We start from the raw sequence: 23,752 nt of genomic DNA on the forward strand, positions 1-23,752 counted from the left end.
AGCAGACAGATTCCACTGTAGGTAACTTGTATCTCCTGCTGAAAAGATATACTTTATACCCAGACCCCTTTCGGTAGTCCACTTTGCTGTTGCACGTAGAGCTTCCTGAAGTATATCTCTTAGAGTGCTGGAAAACATTACCCTAACCGCAATTGCCACGTCATCAGCATACGCCTCTTTTACGCCTCTTTCTTCCAGAGACAATAATACAATATATTGTTAATGGCTATATTCCAAAGTAGAAGAGACAGTACACCTCGTTGAGGTGTTCCTCTGCTGACCCATCTTTCTAGATCCACAGATCCCAAGCCTGTCGTAATGCATCTTTTAATAAGTAAGTTATTAATAAACTTTCTTACGGTAGAGTTGATGCCTAGAAACTCCAACTCCTTCATAATTGACGTCGGTTTTACATTATTGAAACCACCATCAATGTCAAGAAATGCTACCATTGCATATTCCTTGACAGCGAGAGAACGCTCTATGTAGCCGACTAGGTCGTGAAGGGCTGTTTCAGTGGATTTGCCTTTACTATATGCATGGTGCTGCCGCGACAGGCGATCTCCAGGGATCTTAGCCCTAAGATATGTTTCTATCAACCTCTCAAGAGTCTTCAGCATAAAAGGACGAAAATCTTTCGCCTTCGTGTGGTAGGCTTTTCCTGTTTTCGGAATGAAAATGACCTTCGTGTCTCTCAATCCTACATTCTGATACAAGCAGAGTATATATTCCAAAGCCAGGGAACCAGTCTTTCAGACACAGCTTGTAATTCAATCGGTGATACATCATCAGGGCCTGACGACTTAAAGGAGTCGAAACTTCTTATCGCCCAAAGGATTTTCGGCTCAGACAACCTCTTCTGGCCTCTTGAATTCGCCTTACAATAATATAAACTTTAAAATATATAATTTTTAAATATTTTTTTGTTTGTTTCTCTTTCGAGACGAGCTCAATGATCGGAGATGTAAATGGAAAAGGAAAGCCAAAGATAGCAAAACACACCAACCACTATGGGACCCGTTTCGTCTTTGGTTAGAAGACTTTTCAATCATATTAGGTGTGATGGCTTCAACGGCCGAGCGTTGGTATGTTATATTTGAATCGTATTAATAGCAAAAACGCGTCTATGATACAATTACCACATTAACCACACTCGCCAACCCTGTCTATTAGCTGTACTTTTCCCAATGCATTTATTTTTGTGTAATGACAGACATTTTTTCTGTGACAAATTACACATCTCCGTACTACACATGATTTTGTGCATCTGTTGGAAGTTGTATTGATGGCTTCGAACGCTAAGACAACGGAAATGGCTCTCGTTGTTGCTCCGCGTGCCCAGTTTCGAATCCTGGCCGGGCTCTGCCGATTTTTTTTTTCAAGTTTTTTACCAACGCATGGCCCTTAAAGCCATCTTTGATATCTTTGGCTTTCCTTTTCCATTTGCATCTCCGATCATTGAGCTCGTCTAAAAAGAGAAACAAACAAAAAAAAAGTGTAAAATTTAATGATATTCGCCCTAACAGGCAAAAAACTTGAAAAATGAAAATATCGGCAGAGCTCGGCCAGGATTCGAAGCTGGGCACACGGTGCAGCAGCGAGAGCCATCAGAACAATTTCGAACAAAATCATGTGTAGTACGGAAGAAGTGTAATTTGTCACAGAAAGAATGTCTGTCATTACACAAAAATAAATGCATTGGGAAAAGTACAGCTAATAGACAGGGTTGTCATAGATGCGTTTTCGCTATTAATACGATTCAAATACAACATACCAACGCACGGCCCGTTAGACTTTCAAATGCACAAGGAGCCAACATCCGTGACAATACGGCGGCCAGGTGGGCTGGAGAGTCTCCTCCAATCTGCAATTTAAAGCCATAGTAGTCAAGAATGGAGAAAGGACCATGTGTGTGAAGATAATTTAGAACAGAAAAAAGTGTCCAGCCACAATCCCGCACCTACCCCCGCAGTGTCAGGGCAATGCCAGAGTAGTTGCTCAACCGTCAATAATTCCACCTCAAAGTCACAAATCAAACGACGTCAAAGTCCTGACATTGCAATGGCTTGACAGGACTCTCAGTAGTGATCCCCCCAACACACGAAATTACCTCATATTGGTGAATAGTACCAAATTTTCCGTTCAGGGGTTTACGTCAAGCCCGTTGGCACACGGCCAAACACTATGATGACAACGTCATTCTCGTAGCCAACAAACTGGAACCCTCCTTTTCGACAGTTGACCTGAAAATCCAACAGAGGTTCAAAAAGTCGTAAAATCCCCTCCTTGTGGTGACCTATTCACAATTTTCCTATTTGAGCCCTTTGCTAGAGGTACGCTAATTATTCTGCCTATCATATCAGCATTCACTTGGTTCAATAATCCTGTCATCTTGGTCGTTTTGTGTGTTAAGCCTTTGGAGCTAATTGGAATTTTGTGCATTTTAAATTAGTTTTTTCTTACTTGACATTCAAAAATAAACAAACTTCTTGCTATGGTTGGTCGAAGCAAATTTGCCGAAAATGATTTAAATGTCAAATCAAATTGAATTGTCTTCGCTTTTTTTACAAATTTTCAATCAAGTTTCCAAAAAAGATGCTTTGTTGTAGCAATTCGCCGATGCGTCCACCTTATAAATACGCCTTGTATGTATATATTGGAGTTTGCTGTAAAAACAAATTTTATGCTTACATGAACATGAGTAATGAAGAAAAATTGAGTTGCCATGGTGGCGTTCTTTGTTTACACTCGGAAAATGCATTAAAATTCATACGTAGATGTATGCTTTTTTTGTTGGTAATGTGAATGTGTATATTGGTACATATATGAGCAATCTCTTCCTCAAATAACGATATATGGGTCTGTTCTTTGATGTCCTGTTGCAATTTTCGAGTCCAAAGAAAATTTTATATTTTTTCTTCCGATAGTTTTCTTTTACACAAAAAAAAAAATACAAATAATAAAAGTTTTCGGCGTCGATCGAGCAATTTCGGTAACGATTTTGTGCTGCCTTTAGTTTATGTCGCAAACAGTCACGACATTTTGTTTCAATATCCGACCAATTCACAGATGACTTATATTTTGAAAAGCGGACCCTGACCAATTTTCCCATTTTCCTCATACCCCAATTTTTAAAAACGCCAGATCTCGGAGATGCGTGCACCGATTTAAGCGAAATATTGTATACTACCTTATGGTACCCCAAAAACACGAAATTGGTATAAAATTTTTGGGTCAGATAACCAAGGGGGACGCCCCATCCCAAAACCCACCCGGACGTGTTTAACGATTGGGACAATAAGGGTATCAAATGAAAGGTATTTAAGAGTAGAATACGAATTTGGACCGCACGGACATGTTCATCGATTGGGAGAATATGGGTATCAAACGAAAGGTATATAAGAGTAGAGTACGAACTTGATATACAAATTTCGCCCAAAATGTTCGAGGGGGTCCCTCACCCCCGAAAACCCCCAAACAGAACTCTTTGGTGATCTACGGGGCCTCCCCAACCCTAATAGCCCCTTTATTGGGCATGGATGTCCAATGTCATAAAATGAGTCACAAATGAAAGGTCTTTGGAAGTTGTCTACGAATCTGGCATACATATTTGGGATAGAGCCTGGGTCCGGCCCAACCACTTGATATAAAGATTCAAGAATCTGGGTCACGTCCAGCCGTCCTGTCATTCAACAGGACATCTATATCGCGACAATAAAGGACTGAAATAAATTATCTCTTGGGTCGAGGGGGGCGACCATCGAATAGCGAATAACACCAAACTGTCATGTAGGACGAACTACCCAAAAAATGGAATTAACAGCAATAAAAGGTCTTTCGTAGTAGAGTACCCTCAAGAGATAATCGGTAGAGTACACTTTTTACCCTCAAATTGGGAGAGAGACAGGAGGGCCAACGGATCTTTAAAAATGTGTTATCCCAAGTGAAAGCTCTGAAATATGATTTTGAATGCAGATAAGGTATAAGATATAAGGGGCTCAAATCTGATAAATGTTTTATGGCTATGTGTTTCAGGGACGCCTCACCTAAACTTCCCCTAAACCACACATATACACCGACTTTAGCAATATGTATCTCAAATGTGAATGTAGTATGAATCTGATATCCACTTTCAGAGCAAAGCGTTTGGCTACTCCAATTCAACCCCAAAACCAAGAGAATGAAGTAGATCTAACATCCAAACTATAATGGGCGTACTCCCCCATTAACTTATTTTCAAAAGCTACAGATCTCGGAGGTGGGTGGGGGCAATTTAAAATTTAGTTTGCTTATAATAGCTCTAGTAATAAAACAAACCAACTGAAAGGCATTTGGGAATAGAGCACCAATATGATATCCACATTGTGACGAAATATCTGAAAGGCCGTACCAGTACCCCCAAACAGGACTTTCCTGACTGTGCCAGTATGGGTCTCAGATAACATAAGAAAGTGAAAGAAGACGCATCTTTTATAAATTTGTAAATTCTAAGCGGAGTACTAACACATTGCCTAACTCCCTTAGGTCAGGATCAACCGTCGCTTATAGTCAAAAGGAAATCAGCAATATGTTTGCAAATTTTCTTGCCTCAACTTATTCGAATGAATACTACGATCTTAATACAAAGTATCAATTTAAAATCAATGAGACATCAATTGTAAATATCACACCTTTATCGACTGAGAGTGTTTTTGATATTCTGAAATCACTTAAAGATTGTTGTAGTCCTGGGCCAGACGGAATTCCTTCCACCATACTAAGGCATTGTGCCACCTCTTTCAGATTCCCATTGACAAAAATTTTTAACAAATCAATTTCTCAGACATACGTGCCAAGAATATGGGAGCAGTCTTACATCATACCGTTATTTAAATCTGCCAATAGATACGATGTCTTCAATTATAGAGGGATTGCAAAGTTGTGTGCTATTCCTAAACTGTTTGAAAAGATGTTGACTGATGTGATATCGCATCAGATTTTTTCCACCTTATCAGATTGTCAGCACGGGTTTCGAAAGTCTAGATCGACTACACTGGTTAATGACGGTTTTAGAACAAGGAAACAGACATATTCGATATATACCGATGTCAGCAAAGCCTTTGAGAAGGAAATAGGATTTTGTCCACTGTCACTGAAATGGAATCAATCCATAGTTGTCAGATCGGAGCCAGAAAGGGGAATTCGGGGAAGTGCTTTCTAAACAAATATCTGTAACGTCTGGTGTTCCACAAGGCAATCATCTTGGTCCAATTCTATTCACTTTATTTATCAATGACTTACCCCAAGTAATAAACCATTCTCATGTCCTAATGTACACTGATGATGTCAAAATATTTCGTTCAATTACCGATACATTTAACCAACGCTTTTTACAGGCTGACCTTGATAATTTTAGTAATTGGTGTGATGTAAATCATATGCAGTTCAGTATGAGAAAATTTTTACAAATGTCTTTAAGCGAGCTAGACATTCGGATACAAATTATTTCCTTTTTGGACGTGGACTTCAACGGATAGAAAAACATTCTTGGAACTTGACATTCTCTTGGTTAACAAAATGAATTTGAAGGGACATATATCAAGTATGCTTAATAAAGCTTATGGCTTAATATTTTTCACTTGGGTTTATGAAGAGATGTAGTAAGGAACTTGATGATGTCTCTGTCACAAAAAGTTTAAATATTTCTTTAGTACGAAGTACACTGGAATACGGTTCCGTACTATGGGTCCCTGTTTTCAATATATATTCTGCCGAATTTGAATTTGTGCAGAAACAATTTCTTTTCTGTTAACGACGAAATGGCTGGAATTATCGCACATTACTTTCCTATAAAGATAGTCTTAATTTCATTAAGTTACCGACACTGAGTAGTCGCAGAAAAATGTTGAACATCACATTTCTTAATTATTAAGTTTAACATGGCAATATTTCTTCCGAGTTTATTATGAGCCGTATATATCTAAACGTTCCTATTAGATCAACAAGGTTGCTTGTTGCTTTTTATTCAGGCTATTCTAAAATGATCCTGTTCGTCGTCTTTGTTGCGATTTCAATAAGTACTATCATATCTTTGATATATCTGTAAATAAAAGTTTGCTAAATCATAAGATTATTTTGCATTTAAATGTTGTAATTAATAATTAGCCATCAATCAAATTTTTAAATTTGTATTGTATATTAGTCTGTAAGGATTTTTATCTAAAGACTTAAAAATAATAATGAAAAAGGTCATAGTGTAATACGAATTAAGCTAACACGTAACAATCACATTTCAAAATAATTTTCAAAAAACATAACGGAATGAGCTGTTTTTTTCGTCAGTCGAATGAAGGCAACCCCAAATTAACTTGTTTTTTTTACAACTCTATGATTTAACCAGATTTCTCACAGCTTTAACAATTTGAGTGGATTAAAAAATCAGCTTTTGTTTACATTTTAAATTTATGGTATACGAAAACAAAATATACAAGTGTGATAGCAAAAATGAAATATTTTTGTTTTTAATCATAAAACCCATAGTTAAAAATCAATTAAACTACTATTGTATTTAAATAAAATCTCTTTAACCTTCAATCTTGTATTGAATATCAGAAGATGTTCAATTTTCCATAGATAGATTTTGCAAATGCAAATTTCCCATGAACATTCAATTAAGGACAGGGGCAAGCTTCATACATATTAATGAGTGTTGCCCAAATCAAGTTTGAGCTCAATAATAAGGTTCTTCCTTTTTAGAGCCTAGTCCGAACGGAGTGCCGCAGTGCGACGCCTTTTTGAGAAGAGGAGGGGATAACCACCACTGAAAATATTTTTCTGAATTTGAACCCAGGCGTTCAGCATCATTGACGAAAATGCTAACCTCTGCGCTACGATGCACTATGGGCTAAAATCGAAAAACAGCGGCAAATAATCTATTTTTCAAGATGAGATTTTTTAAATGTTCTAATTGAATTTGCTTAGAACACCCTGGAGAGTAAGAATTACAAGTAATTATAAAATTTGGCAACACTGATTATTAGCAAACAGCTGATAATGTTTACAAAATTTAAACAAACGATTAGCAACAAGCAGAGCTGAAATTTCAAGTTTTTCGTTGGTTATATATTCTTTTAAGGAGTTTGAATTTCAATAATTTTTTGTATGGATTCTAATGGTAGAGGCAGGATTCACTGAATAAGGTTAAGCCAAGCGATCAGCCGATATACTTTTTTTTTAATATTTGGCAGTACTTGGCATTGAGGATGTCAACTTGTTCTCTTTTTACATTCATTCTTTGTTTACGTTTTCTCCTATATGATGACATTTTCAATCGTCAGATTTGACATCCTTAATGATGTTTATGGGGCCTATCCACTTTGTGTTTTGCATGTGACCTAACCTTCTATTAGTGAATCCTGTGGTAGAGGTGAGTACTTTAAAAATGTGGTATACATTCTCAATATATTTTTTTGTTTTGATAGTTGTGTTTGGGGTTTATACTGTGATGTCCATTTTATTTGGAGTATAACAAGAAATCTTGACATTTGTTACTGATATTTCACATTGTTAATTGTTCGTGTGAGTGTCTAGTTTTACGTGGTGTCAAATTTGCCTACACATTTTTAAATTACTTAATGTTATTTAATGGCCGGCCAAAAAGGGCATATTGGAGGAACTATATATGTGGGAGCTATATCTTAATCTGAACCAATTTTTTTAAAATTTGACACACGTATTAAGACATCATCCTCGTACCAAATTTTGTTATAATCTGACCAAAATTGTGGCTATCACAGCCAAAAAGGGCAAATCTGGCAAGAAATATATGGAAACTATGGCTAAATCTGATCCAATTTGAATGAAATTTTGCACAGGCGCTTCTTTATCAAATAGAATGTCTCGTGCGAAATTTTAAACAGAAATATGGCTTCTAGAGCCATAATAGTAAATATCGGGTAAAAGATATATATGGGAGCTATACCTAAATCTGAACCGATGTTTTCCAAAATCATTTGTAACCCTTTTTTTTTTGATAGGACACACTAATTTACTAAGTTTGGAAACGCTAGCTTGGTTGTATATAATTTTTGCCACCAGTTTTGAATTTGTGTGATGTTTGATTTTATTCTTTATTTTATTGAATGAACAATGAAGCGAAATATTTTCTGAGTGCTATAACACCAACATTTAGCAACCGATGTGCTGGAATTTAGGTCTTATATTGCCAACACTTATGAGAAGAAATAAGCAGAAATTCTGTAATATTTGTGTATATATCACAGACATGCAATACATAAAGATCAAGGTATATTCATTTACAGGTAATGGCAGTTGCCCAACAACAAAATATTGAGTGCACTATATGTCCACATCAGTGATTAGTGTAACTAATTTTGTGTATGTTTGTAGTTCGCGCCATTTTTCTTTGTTTGTGTGTGCATGGTTCTAAACTATAATACACACACAACCAAAACAAGTTGACAGATAGTGCACTTCGCGAGAAAAAATTTTATGAAAATGAATACAGCTGAATCTAAAAAAAATTGGTGAGATCTGGGCAGGCGCAGCACTGGATTTCGTCAAGGAGGAAGATATTTCTTCTCGTCCATTGGCACACGCATGGGTACCAAGGATTCCCTCGGATCTCGAATCCATACTTGGGAGACCGACTGGAAGATTAGATGAGGTTGATGGTCTGTCTCGGAGGCTTTAGGAGTTGTATCCTATGGATTCAACAAGTTGAAACTGTTGAAGATGTATAGAAGCGGTGGGGTTGGGGAATCAGGAGACGACTCAGCAGCTGTTGCTGAGTACGAACTATCTACCGATCAAAACAGGAGGGGAAGGCGTCGCAACGAGACCCGACAAACCCTGCGTGGGTGGGTCTTCCGGTTGGATTGGGCTCAAGGTGTGCGACAGGGGGGAAGACGTAACTCAAAAGGTACTTCTGCTTCGTAGACTAAATATTCCTGGATTTAAGCTACTCAAAAGTGTGGGGAATGGGAGACACAGAGCCTGTATTCTTGCTATGAGTAATCTATATTAGCCAGCTTCCCTATACATGGCACACCATTTAGAGATGTGATCCCTCGGTTAAACAGAAGAAAGGCGGATTGGGATAAACTTAGGCACATATTCTGCACTACTATCCCTTTTTGATCAGAAAAAGAAGTGGGAACTGCGTAGCAGATAGACATAATGGTCTATCAGATCACGAAGTCCCCGAATGACTCGCTTGTGTCAGTCAGACCTAGTGCTAAGCCAAGGGGAAAACAGCGACCCCATAGTGGACCCCAGAACTGGTTGGTCTAAGGAAAGAATGCAGAAAACTCTTCAACAGGGCGAAAGCCACAAGGACACTACATGATCGGGACGCCTATAAGGCTGAGCTAAGCAAATACAAGGACTAGCTGAGAAAGGCTGTGATCCTGGGTGGAATTCTGCAGCTCCGTGGAGATTACATCTGAGGCCTCTAGGCAATGGTAGATCCTATCCTCGAAACCTATTACGGTGGTATATATTAAAAAATTAAAGAATGTATGGACTATGTCTAGTAAGGAAACACTAGAGGTTATTTGGGGAAATTGTGTCTGAGTCGAAAATCCTTTGGACGATTTAAAGCTTCAACTCCTTTAAGTCGCCAAGTCCTGATGATGTATCACCGGTTAAATTACAAGCTGTGTCCGATAGGCTGGTTCCCTGGCTTAGGGATATATACTCTGCTTGTCGTATATACCTATGGGAAGGAGGGTCACAAAGGTCATTTTCATTCCAAAAACAGAAAAACCTTACCACACGAAGACGAAAGATTTCGTCCATTAATTTACCATCCATTATGCTGAAGACTCTAGAGAGGTTGATAGAAACATATGTTAGGGAGAAGATCGCCTGTCTCGGTAACGGCATACATATAGTAAGGGCAAGTCCACTGACGCAGCCCTTCATGACCTTGTCGCCTATATAGAGGGTTCTCTCGCTATCAAGTAATATACAATGGTAGCATTGCTTGACATTGAAGATGCCTTCAATAATGTACAACCGACGTCAATCATGAGGTTCTAAGCTTCAACACAAGCGTAAGAAAGTTTATTAATAACTTACTAACTAAAAGATGCAGGCAGGCCTGGGATCTGTAGATCTAACTAAATGGGTCAGCAGAGGAACGCCTCAATGGGGTGTACTGCCTCCTTTACTTTGGAATACAGCCATTTACAATATATTATTGTCTCTGGAAGAAAAAGGTGTGAAAGTGGTCGCGTATGCTGATGACGTGACTATGACGGTTGCGGGAAATTTCCCAACAATCTTAGAAATATACTTCAGGAAGCTCTACGTGCAACAGCAACCGAAAGTGGTCTAGGTATAAATTCGTGCAAGACAGAAGTAGTTCTTTTCAGCAGGAGATACAAGTTGTTTACAGTGGAACCTGTCTCCTCGGAAGGAGAAAATGTTCCATTTACAGAAAGCGCAAAATACCTGGGTGTTTTGCTGGACAGGAAATTGAACTTTAAATCCAACATTTTGGAAAGAGCAAGGAAGGCAACTCTTGCCCTATAAACCTGCAAGAGAGCTATTGGCAAAGTTGGGGGTTTAAATGGCGCATCATGCACTGGGTTTATACTGCAGTTGTCAGACGGCGCTTCAAAAATCCACCTGCCATCCATAAGCCACTTTTTGTCACAATGACGATTGGCATAAATATCTACTCAGACAGCCATTACATCCCTGGAGAATGTATTTCTGAATTCAAAAAACGTCCTCGACTGTCACAGATCTCTCAAAGAGATGGCTGAACAGTTCAAAATTTAACTATTCTGGGTGCCGGGCCATAGAAATATCACAGGGAATTGTAGAGCGGGCGAGCTTGCGAGACTAGGAACTACCTTACACATTCCAGGGAAACTGGAATCTACGGGTATGCCTCTGGCGACATGAGTTTTCCGGACCAGGCCCGAAGGACAACGAATGATAGATGGTCACAAAGGGGTGGTTGTGGGATTCCAAAATTATGTGGCCTAATCTAGACTTCAAGAGGTCTACCGCTTTGCTGTCGCTGTCTAGAACAAATGTCTCAGTCATTGTGTCCGTCTTGACAGGTCACAGTCTGATCGGAAAACATGCTGACAGACTGAAGGTTGCCAATAACGACTTTTGCCGAAGCTGTGAGGACGGCGAGGAAGAAGAGACTATGGAACATCTGCTGTGTGTGTCCCGCATTGGCAGTCTGAAGGAGTTCCACTTTAGGCTCTCGTTTCTTTGAGAACCTGTCTAATTAAGCGGTTGTGAATATTCGCAAGTTGATGGGCTTTTTAAAGCGATCTGGATGGTTCAACGGCAGGAACTAGAAGGCATCTTCCTTTTCCAGTTTCTGTGGCATCACAATGGACGAAAACGTCTATGTGAGTTTGTTGGCAGACGGCCACTTAAACCTGACCTACAAAACTGTTATTTACAATTGTAACCACTTGAAATTTGGTGGCAAGGTGCATATGACATTTATCTTCCAGCCGTTAACAACTATTTTCAGCCTTAGCAACTATTATCTTAAAAATCTATTTTCGATTTTTCGCAAGATATTTAGTTTAGTGTTAACCAAACATTGGGAAAAGACGTCTGGAGAGACTCATATAATTGCTCGCATTGTACATATGTATGTACATGAGCCCTGTATGGGGGAGCCTATTTAAAGCTTTGAGAGCGTTCCTATATACAGATGTGAATTTGGTAACCAAAGTCGTTTGTTGGCATCTCCATGGTGCATTCATTGAACAAGCCCCAATGTTCAGGTACACAGCCAATTGGTAGATTAGTGGATATTGGCCAACAAAATGTTAGGAAAATGAATGTGTGATAAATGTTAGGGGTGACACATTTACCACTCCCAGAGTTATGCTTAATACCTTTCTATGCCAACGTGGCATATGACGTAAAAAAAGTATTACCACTATTGGGTTGCCTAAAAAGTAATTGCGGATTTTTTTAAAAGAAAGTAAATGCATTTTTAATAAAACTTAGAATGAACTTTAATCAAATATATAATTGCCATTTTGTTCGATAACCTTTTGCCATCTTCCTGGCAAATTTAGTATTCCACGCTCATAGAACTTCTGGCCTTTATCTGCAAAAAACTGAACCAAGTGCGATTTTATAGCCTCATCATTGCCGAAAGTTTTACCATTTAAGGAGTTCTGCAAAGATCGAAATAAATGGTAGTCTGATGGTGCAAGGTCAGGGCATCAAAAGTTCCCAGCCAAGCTCACTCAGTTTTGTGGCGAGTGACCAAAGATGTGTGCGGTCTAGCGTTGTCCTGGTGGAATATGACACCTTTACGATTTACCAATTCTGGTCGCTTCTCCTTGATGGCTGTATTCAATTTGTCCAATTGTTGACAGTAAACATCCGAATTAATCGTTTGGTTCCTTGGAAGCAGCTCAAAATATACCACACCCTTCCAATCCCACCAAACAGACAGCATAATCTTCTTTTGGTGGATATCAGCCTTTGAAGTGGTTTGAGCTGGTTCACCATGCTTGGACCATGATCGTTTTCGACTAACGTTGTTGTAAACAATCCATTTTTCATCTCCAGTTATGATTCGTTTTAAAAACGGATCGAATTCATTGCGTTTAAGGTGCATATCACAAGCGTTGATTCGGTTTGTTAAATGAGTTTCTTTCAATACATGTGGTACCCATATTAAAATTGACGCCAAACAAACAAATGTAAACAAAATTTCTCGCACTTTTTTTCTAAAGCAAGCTAAAAGTAACAGCTGATAACTGACAGAAGAGAGAATGCAATTACAGAGTCACAAGCCGTTGAAAAAATTTGTCAACACCGACTATATTACTACTATATTACCGACAATTACTTTTTGGGCAACCCAATACTTTCATGAATAATTGACGTTTAAGACAAGCACATAAAACAGAGAAAAAATAAAAATTATTCACTTTAATAAAATTTAGTTTTATTAAACAATGAAAAACGCTACAATCTTAATAGACAACTAACCCCTGAGCAATTTGTCTATCTTAATAGACAACTTACCCCTGAGCAGCAATTTTTTGCACAAACAGCAAGCATAACCTGCTGTTTTCGATGGTAAAAGAGTGACCGTAGTCTAAAGAAGCCACAATTTTTTTAAAAATTCGAATGTTACATTTTAATTTTTAATTTGAAGCATACATTTTTATTACCGACAAAAATAAAACGTAAAAAATAAAACATTAATACAAAATGCAAAATGATTAAAAATGTTTGCTGTAACGGCAAAAGGTCTGCTGAAAATGGGACAGCAGTAATTTGTTGCCAAAACAGCAAACATCTTTTGGAACTTGTACTGATGTCTTCGAACTCTAGATAACGAAAACGGCTCTAGCTGGTGCTCCTTGTGACCAGATTTGAATCCCGACACGGCTCTGTCGGATTTTTATTTTCAAGTTTTTTTGCCTGTTAGGGCGAAGATGATTTCATTCATAATTGTAGTTTATTTCTCTTTTGGGACGAGCTTAAATTACCAATGGCTATCACGTTCTTGTGGCGATGGGTCTTTTTGGCGAGGATCACCACCTCCACATGCAAATGTGGCTACAACAACAACAATTTGGCGAAGTAGTTCGTCAAGGTGAGACAAACTATCTCTTCAAGTGGCATACGACTTGAAAGTGCAAACATCTTTTTCATTTGTTTACATAAATTTAATTGGGATGTTCAATCATCGTACAATTATGTTTCAATTATCCATTAATACTTATCTTATTTTATGCAGATAGCATTGGTTTCCTTCTTTTTCAGCTAATAGGATTCATTACGGTATACATTCATGCATGGGACTTTTTTTATCCAAAAGGATTCCCTTCTACCCATACCACGTCTTTCTTCTTGCTGGTCTTTGAAATAGGTCTAGGTATGAAGATATAAGCAGAGTAATATATTCAGCTTTCGGAATTCTTGCGAAAACCTTAACAAAATATCACAATTTTGTTAACATAATTACGTGACATTTTTTGTACAAACTCAAACTTACATTCATATTACACCCGGATTAATTGTTTTTAAGTGTTCCGTTTAAGCCATTAGCATAAAAAATGCATTTCGCGTGTTTTTAGCTTGTACGTTTTTATACCCTCCACCAGAGGACACCATGATATATGCGTCTAAGACCCCATAAAGTATATATATATTCCTGATCGCCATGACATTTTAATTCGATCTAGCCATGCCCGTCCGTCTGTCCGTTCGTCTGTCGAAAGCACGCTAACTTTCGAAGGAGTAAAGCTAGGCCCTTGAAATTTTGCACAAATACTTCTTATGAGTGTAGGTCAGTTGGGATTGTAAATGGGCCAAATCGGTCCATGTTTTGATATAGCTGCCATATAAACCAATGTTGAGTCTTGACTTCTTGAGCTTCTAGAAGGCGCAATTCTTATCCGATTTGGCTGAAATTTTGCACGTGGTGTTTTGGCATCACTTCCAATAACTGTGCCAGATATGGTCTAGATCGGTTGATAATGCTTCCAGAGGGCGCAATTCTTTGCATTAAGTGTAAGTGACTCCCAACAACTGCGCCGAGTATAGTCTTAATCAGTCCATAAAATGATATAGCCGCCGTATAAACCGATCTCCCGATTAGACTTCTTGAGTCTCTAGAGGGCGCAATTCCTATTCGATTTGGCGCAATTTTTACTCGATTTGCCTGAAATTTTGGAGGTGGTGTTTTTCTGTGACTGGTGTTTTTTCTATTTGAAAATGTCATTCAAAGAACTGGACAAATACGATCCATGGTGGAGGGCCGGCCGAACTTAGCGCGCTTTTACTTGTTTTTATATGGAGTTTGACAGTTGTTCACGTGAAAAGCCGAATAGAGTACCCACCCATATTTGTTAAAAAGTGTGCAAATTTAGAGCAGGCTTGTTCAGTCGTTAGCAACACGTTTCGATTTTATTCAACAGGCTTTTGATAATTCATTTCGCTCAGAATTGTTTTATTGAATTATTTTAAAAAAAAATAATAGGAATATCGTGGAATTACGTTTAATCGATTAGAAGTGAAGCTCTTAAAATGTCTCCAAAAATTTTATTGTTGTGTTGTTGCACTTGAAGCGAAGTTCTAAAAATGTGGATCAGTTAAAATTTTATAAAGCTTGATTTTTTAGTCCTTATCTTTTTGGCAACACTGGTTTAAACAGCTCACGCACGTTTCGTGTTTTGTTTCACTCCAAGAATGCGGCTTACAGAGCAACCCTGCAATCAGTAGCAACCCGCCAGATAAAGGAGAGGTATCGGGAGAAAAGGAGAAACGTCTATTCCGCAGAAAGAACAAGTAAAAGCGTGCAAAGTTCGACCGGGCCGAATCTTATATACCCTCCACCATGGATCGCATTTGTCAAGTTCTTTTCCCGGCATCTCTTCTTAGGCAAAAAAGGATATAAGAAAAGATTTGCTCTGCTATTAGAACGATGTGAAGATATGGTCCGGTTTGGACCACAATTAAATTATATGTTGGAGACCTTTGTAAAATGTCAGCCAATTCGAATAAGAATTGCGCCCTTTGGGGGCTCAAAAAGTAAAATAGAGAGATCGATTTATATGGGAGCTGTATCGGGCTATAGACCGATTTAGACCATAATAAACACGTATGTTGATGAGACGATCCGTCGTACAAAATTTCAGGCAAATCGGATAACAATTGCGACCTCTAGAGGCTCAAGAAGTCAAGATCCAAGATCGGTTTGTATGGCAGCTATATCAGGTTATGAATCGATTTGAACCATACTTAGCACACCTGCAGAGACAAAGAAGGAAATCTGTTAACTGACACAGATAGCATGCTGAGGATTTTGAAAGAAATTTTACCCAACTGCTAGTGTGCGACGTTGGCGGCAAAGAGGATACCGCAAAACCAATCCCTGATGATGGTATAGAATGTTTACCTCCTAGTCAGAATGAGGTACAAGTAGCAGTGACTGAAGAACTACATGGCAGCAAGAGCCGACGGGTTACTCGCTGAAATATTTAAGGCCGGAGGCTGATAAGGCGTATGCATCAGCTTATCTGCGCAATCTGGTTAGAAGAACGCATATTCGATGATTGGAACCTCAGCATTCTATGTCCCGTACACAAAATAGACAAGATGGAATGTGCCAACTACAGAGGTATAAGTCTCTTGCCCATAGAACAAAATATACTCTCGAGCGTACTGTGTGCAAGATTAAAACCTAAAGTCAATGAGATAAATGGGCCCTATCAATGCGGCCTTAGACCTGGTAAATCCACCCTAGATCAGATATTCGCACTGCGCTAAATCCTGAAAAAAAATTAGAGAACGACAGGTCAGCTCTTACCATCTCTTTGTTGACTACAAAGCCGATTCGATACCCCTATATGTTTAAAGGCATTTCAAGCCATGTCTGAGTTTGGTATCCCTGCAAAATAATAAGACTCTGCAGGATGACACTTGCTGATACGCGTTCCTCAGTAAGAATTGGAAAGAATTTCTCCGAACCATTTAATACCAAACGAGGTTTCAGACTAGGAGACAGCCTATCGTATGATTTCTTTAATATCCTGCTGGAGAAGATTATACGAGATGCAGATGTGAATAGATATGGTACACTAATTACAAGAGAACACATGCTACTCGCCTATGCCGACAACGTCGACATCATAGGTCGGTCGCTGGAAGTAGTAACTGCAGCCTTTGAAAGAATCGAAAGAGAGTCAGTGAAAATGGGTCTGGCAGTAAATGGAGATAAGACGAAATGGATGGTTTCAACTCCCAAAACACTTTGTACAACCGATCAGATAAAGAAAATGGAGAATGTTAGGAGCCACAAGTTTGAGATAGTCAGCAACTTTATCTAGCTCGACACCGCCGTAACCGAAACGAATGACACCAGTTTTGAGATTAAGCGAAGAATAATACTGGCAAACAAATGCTACTTTAGACTAAGTAAGCAGTTTAGAAACAAGGCCACCTTTCGACAGACGAAGATTACACTATACAAGACACTGATACTACCCGTGTTGTTATATGGTTCTGAGGCATGGGTACTTGTGAAAGCAGGTGAGACAGTGCTCGTAAAATATATGGACCAGTTTGCGTTAATGGAGAACATAGGCGTCGTATGAACCACGAGCTGTAAAGCTGTATGACGACGATAGCATAGTTACACGTATCAAAATACAACGGCTGCGTTGGCTAGGTCATGTTGTCAGAATGGATGAAGAAGGTCCAGCAAAGAAGTCTTTTGAAGACAAACACGGTGGTACACGTAAACCGGGACGACCAAAAGCCCGATGGAATGATAAAGTGGTGGGAGACACCTCGAAACTTGGCGTCAGAGATTGTATAACGAGCGCAGAAGATCGTGGCGCTTGGAATGCTATTCTACGTTCGGCTAGTGGAACAAATGTTCTGTTATAGCCAATTTTAAGTAATGTAATGTCGACAGCCCTAAGTGTTGTGTGTCCAACCCCAACCCCAAACTCCAATTCTCAGTATTGCTTTTGAACAATAAGAGGATTTATTATACCCTCCACCATAGGATGGGGGGTTTACTAATTTCGTCATTCTGTTTGTAACTACTCGAAATATTTGTCTGAGATTCCATAAAGTATATATATTCTTGATCGTCGTGACATTTTATGTCGATCTAGCCATGTCCGTCCGTCTGTCTGTCGACGGCACGCTAACTTCCGAAGGAGTAAAGCTAGCTGCTTGAAATTTTGCACAAATGCTTCTTATTAGTGTAGGTCGGTTGGTATTGTAAATGGGCCATATCGGTCCATGTTTTGATATAGCTGCCATATAAACCGATCTTGGGTCTTGACTTCTTGAGCCTCTAGAGTGCGCAATTCTTATCCGATTGGAATGAAATTTTGCACGACGTGTTTTGTTATGAAATCCAACAACTGTGCCAAGTATGGTTTTAATCGGTCTATAACCTGATATAGCTGCCATATAAACCGATCTTGGGTCTTGACTTCTTGAGCCTCTAGAGGGCGCAATTCTTATCCGATTTAAATGAATTTTGGCACGACGTGTTTTGTTATGATATCCAACAACTGTGCCAAGTATGGTTCAAATCGGTTCATAACCTGATATAGCTGTCATATAAACCGATCTGGGTTCTTGACTTCATGAGCCTATAGAGGTCGCAATTATTATCCGATTTGCCTGAAATTTTGTACGACGGATTCTCTCATGATCATCAACAAACGTGTTTATTCTGGTCTGAATCGGTCTATAGCCCGATACAGCTCCCATATAAATCGATCTCTCTATTTTACTTCTTGAGCCCCCAAAGGGCGCAATTCTTATTCGAATTGGCTGACATTTTACAAAGGTCTCCAACATATAATTTAATTGTGGTCCAAACCGGACCATATCTTGATATCGCTCTAATAGCAGAGCAAATCTTTTTTTATACCCTGTTTTGCCTAAGAAGATATGCCATGCCATACCCCTCCATGGTGGAGGGTATATAAGATTCGGCCCGGCCGAACTTAGCACGCTTTTACTTGTTTTTTTATTACTACATTCGTACACATATAGTGTCAACTTAACTCCCGAAATTTGTGCATTTTGGGACAAAATGGAGCATCTTTCTCTGAACGATAACATATGAGGTCTTCCTGGTCTCGACTTTACGACAAAAGTGTTACTGTTTATATAATTATTTATGACTCTCTGTACGCATGGATGTGGTTTTTTGATTTTTTTTTTCAATTAATCACTTAAGGATATATTTTATAAATATAGAATATTATTATTAATTTCCTCATTTACAAAGAAATTTCTTTTGAGCTAAATCTCGGTACTATAAATCGAATTTGAGGAACAAAGTTTGGAATGGTCCTAACATCTACTATAATATATACGGCCAATGTCGAGTGTTATATAATTCCTGAAAAGTCCCGCAAAATAGCAAAAACGTATAGAGATGAGGGTTGTGTACGTAAACTATTTTCATTTATTGTTCTGGCTTTTTCTTTTCCATAGATATGAGGGCTCAAATAAAAGTGATATTTGAACTTAAGCTATATTTTTTTGCTAGAGAAATATGTGATTCGGTAAAGTAGAAAGAGTCATATTAAGAAATTCCACACCATGAGCATTTTTAGCTGGTTTTTTTTGTTGAATAAACGATGTGTATGTAAAATTATTTGTTTGACTGTATGTACATGCATATGAGTGTGTGTACAAATGTCTACAGACACTAATGCAAGTGTTTACATGTCGTCTTGTTCGTTTCAGTGTTTATTTTCAAAACAGCACCTAAGCAACGGGTATTCAGAAGTAAAACTGGAACTCTCTCGGTGCAAATGTGCTGCGTGCGCGTCACTCTTTGCCAATGGCTTTGGTAATTTGTACGGATTCTAGTCGACACTGGCATCAAAACTAAAGTCTTTTGTTTTCTTAACTTAATACTCGAACTGAAATTTAAATAAAAAAGAAAAATGCAGCAAACTAAAAAGAGCCAACAGTTGTGGGGGAAGTAGTGGCGTATGATTGTTCTTGACATGCACAGGCGGAGGGTACGTATACGCAACAAGTTGCTGCCGAGATTGGGTGAGAACAATGCCAACTGATTTTTCCAGAAATGTGTGTGTGTGTGTGTGTGAGCGTGTGTACAGATATTATATAGGATAATTGAATGCAAATTCAAGAGAAATATGTACGAATATGCCGGGTTATATCATCTTAATTTCTCGTGGTTTTCCTGCATTAAGTTGTATCAATTTGTATCTGGTACTACTTAGATCGCATTGCAGTTATAGCAATCACAAAAAGTGAAATATTTTAAAGTGTTCAAGATATTAGCCTCAATTATATATGGTGGATGACATTTGGAGACTTGTGAAATTTAAAATATTGGGTTGCCCAAAAAGTAATTGCGGATTTTTTAAAAGAAAGTAAATGCATTTTTAATACAACTTAGAATGAACTTTAATCAAATCTACTTTTCTACACTTTTTTTCTAAAGCAAGCTAAAAGTAACAGCTGATAACTGACAGAAGAAAAAATGCAATTGTGAAAAAAATTGTCAACGCCGACTATATGAAAAATCCGCAATTACTTTTTGGGCAACCCAATACAATCAACTATTTTTTTACCCGGATTTGAAGTTACGCGATTGAGCACAAAAAACTTGCAATATTGCTGAAATGAACATACATAGTAATAACTGGGAAATCCCCTTATTCGATAACTTATGTATGCCTACACATTTTGTTCGCATTATATTTACATAAAATTTTGCATACTTCAGGCGTTTTAAGTTTATTAGCCCGCTGTATTTTATCAATTATTCGTGTTAACAATTAAATTTGAACATTTTTATTTTATCTATGACATTTTAGTTAACAAAATGTCTAAAATTTCAAAGATTCGTTAAAGGCAAGCCGTTTACTGGGAAGTAAAATTAAAAATTTTGGACTCTCTGACAAGAGGTGAAGGTTCAATTTCTGTGGGCAAGGATTTTGGCGTAAACGAAGCTTCTATCAGGACCATTAAAAAAATGACAATAAAATATGAAAATCTGTCATCAGTTCATCAAAACATAGTTCCAACACATCGTCATATATTAGAGATGAAGTGTTAGTAAAAATTGAAAAAAATGTTTAGAGTTTTGGATTGAGGATTTATGGCAAAAGAGAATACCTGAAGATGGAAATATTATAAAGCAAAAGTCATTACGAATTTATAAGAAACTGCAGATATGGTAGCCATCAACAAGTCATCAAGATAAGAGAAAGGAATAGTGAAGGCTAGTGAAGGATGGCTTACAGGGTTTCTTAAAAGAAACGCATTTCATAATTTATAAATTAAAGGATAAATCGCATCTGCACATGAAAAAGCAGCCGAAACCCTTTCAGCAGTACCATGCAAAAATAATTGAAGATGGGGCTTATGTCCCCGATCAAATCTTCAGTGCCGATGAAACGGGTTCTGGAAAAAAATGCCTTCCAGAACTTTTATAGCAAAATTCGAAAAAAAATGATAGTGTTTTTAAAGCTGCAAAAGATCGTGTAACATTTTTATTATTGGTGACTATTCTATTCTATTTTGGATTGCATTACATATGCTTCAATGGCCAAAGAAAAGTTATGGGTATCAGCATTAAATTGCTGCTGGAAAGTACTTTGGCCAGAATGGGTCAAGTGTGGTACCGCAGTGCCCCAAGCATCTATGGAGACTTCTGAAATTATAGCCTTGGCGCACGAAATCGGAGGAGACGGATTTGACGACCTACAAATTTAAGATGTCGACGAATTAATGATAGATAAACCTCTAGATGATGATTGTCTGATCGAATTTATAACAGATGACGACAAAACTGAGGACCATAATAGCGATAACGACGGGGAGACCGAAATATGTCAACTAACTGCTAGTTTAATTGATGACTGTCTAACATTTGGTAAAAGTATGGTGAATCGTTTCTTAAAAAATGATTCTAATATGGAACGTGCCCAGAAATTCGAACGAGATATTAATAAATGTATTGCTGGGTTAAAAAGAGGTGTATAAAGAACTTAAAAGGACGAAAGTTCAACTTTCTATAAAAGATTTCTTAACAAAAATATCGACAGCGCAAGACCTTTCCGAAAGTAGTCCGACAGTTCAAAACTTTATTACCATCATTGGATAATTAAATGGATATCTCCAGTGATGATACTGACTTTAGTCCAGTTCGTCGCAAACAATTGAGCTCATTATCAAGTAGTGACTAATAATAATGTAGCTGTGTAAATATTTTTTCTTTATTTCTATTCCAATTTTTTTCTTCTTAATTCGGGATTAACTTATTTTTTTTTTTTGCTTGCACTACCATTTTTCCACCTGCATGAATTATATATTTTAAGTTTTAATTCTCCATCAAATGCCTAATGGCCATACAATACGTATCCATATCTGAAATTTTATATTGTTCTACATTTTTTACACGGTTTTTAGAGGTAAATATATTGTAGTTCTTTGTTTCATCTTACACGATTGTCAGAAAACATGAAACGTATCCACCATTTTACTATAGGAAACGCCTCTTCTTTCCCACGGGTTTTTTTTACACGGATTTCTGAGGAACGTATCTACCGCGTAAAAAAAGAAATGAGTGTAGTTGGATTTTTCATATTATCCGGCTTTTTTGTCGTTGCATATTCAGTGGAGCAACCCAACATGCTGGTTAGGCTTAATTAGAATAGGTATAATGGCCTTTAAATAAAGTTCAGTTCAGTTATTCTTTCCACACTCCGTTTAAAGACGGAGGCTTATTTGTAGCAATATACGTAAAATTTTTACTAGACCCAGGCCACAGCTGTGACAAAACTTATTTGAAATGTACCTACTTTCAAAGACAAATTTTGTGATTCGGATAAAATTCTATTAAAAAAAAACAAAAAATAAAGAAACCCCCATTGCACACACATTGCATCCAACAATTTATGCTTGTTTTCTTTTTTTTTCTTTTTTTTTTAATTTATATCATTATTAAAATAAGTAGTATTTTTTTTTGATGAAACCAGCTGTTGTTTTGAAGCTAGTAACCAAATATTGTATTGTAATGAATCCACAAATTTATAAAACATATTGAAATGAATGTTGCACTAAACCGTATATAAACAGTTCGTGTTATCGTGCAAAATTGTACTGGATATCGAGATAATTTTCTCGACTCCGGACAAAGTAATAAAAAATTGTTTCGAATAAAAAATAAAATATTGTTATTTCTATAGTAGACAGTTGTATTGCATTTTGTTGTCTTTATTTTCAAGCTCGAGGTCTTTTTGTTTTTTATTTAAATTATTTATCGATGTTCGTGTTTTGTTCCATTCCATTGAAATATTTCTAAATACAGTAAATAAAACCAGCAAGGAAAGGCAAAAGTCGAGCGGTGCCGACTTTATAATACCCTACACCTACCCTATAAGTACAAAAGGGGGGCTATATCTAATACTGAACCAATTTTGATGGACCTCGGCGGATGTTTTCAAATGGGTTATGAACATTCCTGTATCAAATTTCGAGCAAAGCAAATATGTTCCAAATGTAATAACTACGGTTGACAAATGGCAACAAATTATCCAAAATCTGACGAACATATATATGGGAGCTACATCAAAATCTAAATCGATTTTGACCAAACTTCTTAGATATTGTGGTAGTCATTGAGGAAAGCGTTGTGCACAATTTCGGTAAGATTGCTCATATACAAATATTGGCGATATAAATACATATATGACAGCTAATATATCTAAAGCTGATACAATTTCTATGAAATTCACCAGTAATATTAAGAGCCATAAGAAAATCCTTCGTGCGGAATTTCGAGAGAATCGGTCAACAAATTAGCACTTTATTGCAATATTTCTCAAAATCGGACATATACATGGGAGCTATATCTAAATCTGAAACGATGTCGACCAAACATTATGGATATTGTGGAAGTCGTCGAGGAAAGCGTTGTACAAAATTTTGGGAAGATTGGTAAATAAATGCGCTTGCAGTGGGTCTGAGAGTGAAAATCGGGCGATATATATGAGAGCTATATCTAAATCTGGACCGATTTCTATGAAATTCACCAGTAATGTCGAGAGTCACGAGAAAATCTTTCGTGCCAAATTTCGAGAGAATCAGATAACAATGACCATTTTATTGCAGTATTACTGCAAATCGGACAAACATATATATGGGAGCTATATCCAAATCTGAAACGATTTTTTCCAATTTCAATAGGCTTTGTATCAAGGCCGAAAAACATTCCCAT

General features: G+C 37.6%; 1 protein-coding gene across 4 annotated transcripts in view; it reads left to right on the forward strand.

Moving 5' to 3' along the window:
• Positions 1-23,752, forward strand: part of LOC106089408 (uncharacterized) — a 60,072-nt gene that overhangs the window by 5,655 nt on the left and 30,665 nt on the right. Inside the window, exon 1 of one of the 4 annotated variants that reach the window (XM_013255248.2) lies at positions 19,277-19,520. The exons of the other annotated variants lie outside the window; for them this stretch is intronic. The gene's annotated coding sequence lies outside the window, so the exon portion shown is untranslated. Of the gene's footprint in view, positions 1-19,276; positions 19,521-23,752 lie in introns of those variants that run through there. 4 annotated transcript variants of the gene reach the window in all.

The sequence above is a fragment of the Stomoxys calcitrans genome, chromosome 1 (genome assembly GCF_963082655.1).
Source record: "Stomoxys calcitrans chromosome 1, idStoCalc2.1, whole genome shotgun sequence".
NCBI lineage: Eukaryota > Metazoa > Arthropoda > Insecta > Diptera > Muscidae > Stomoxys > Stomoxys calcitrans.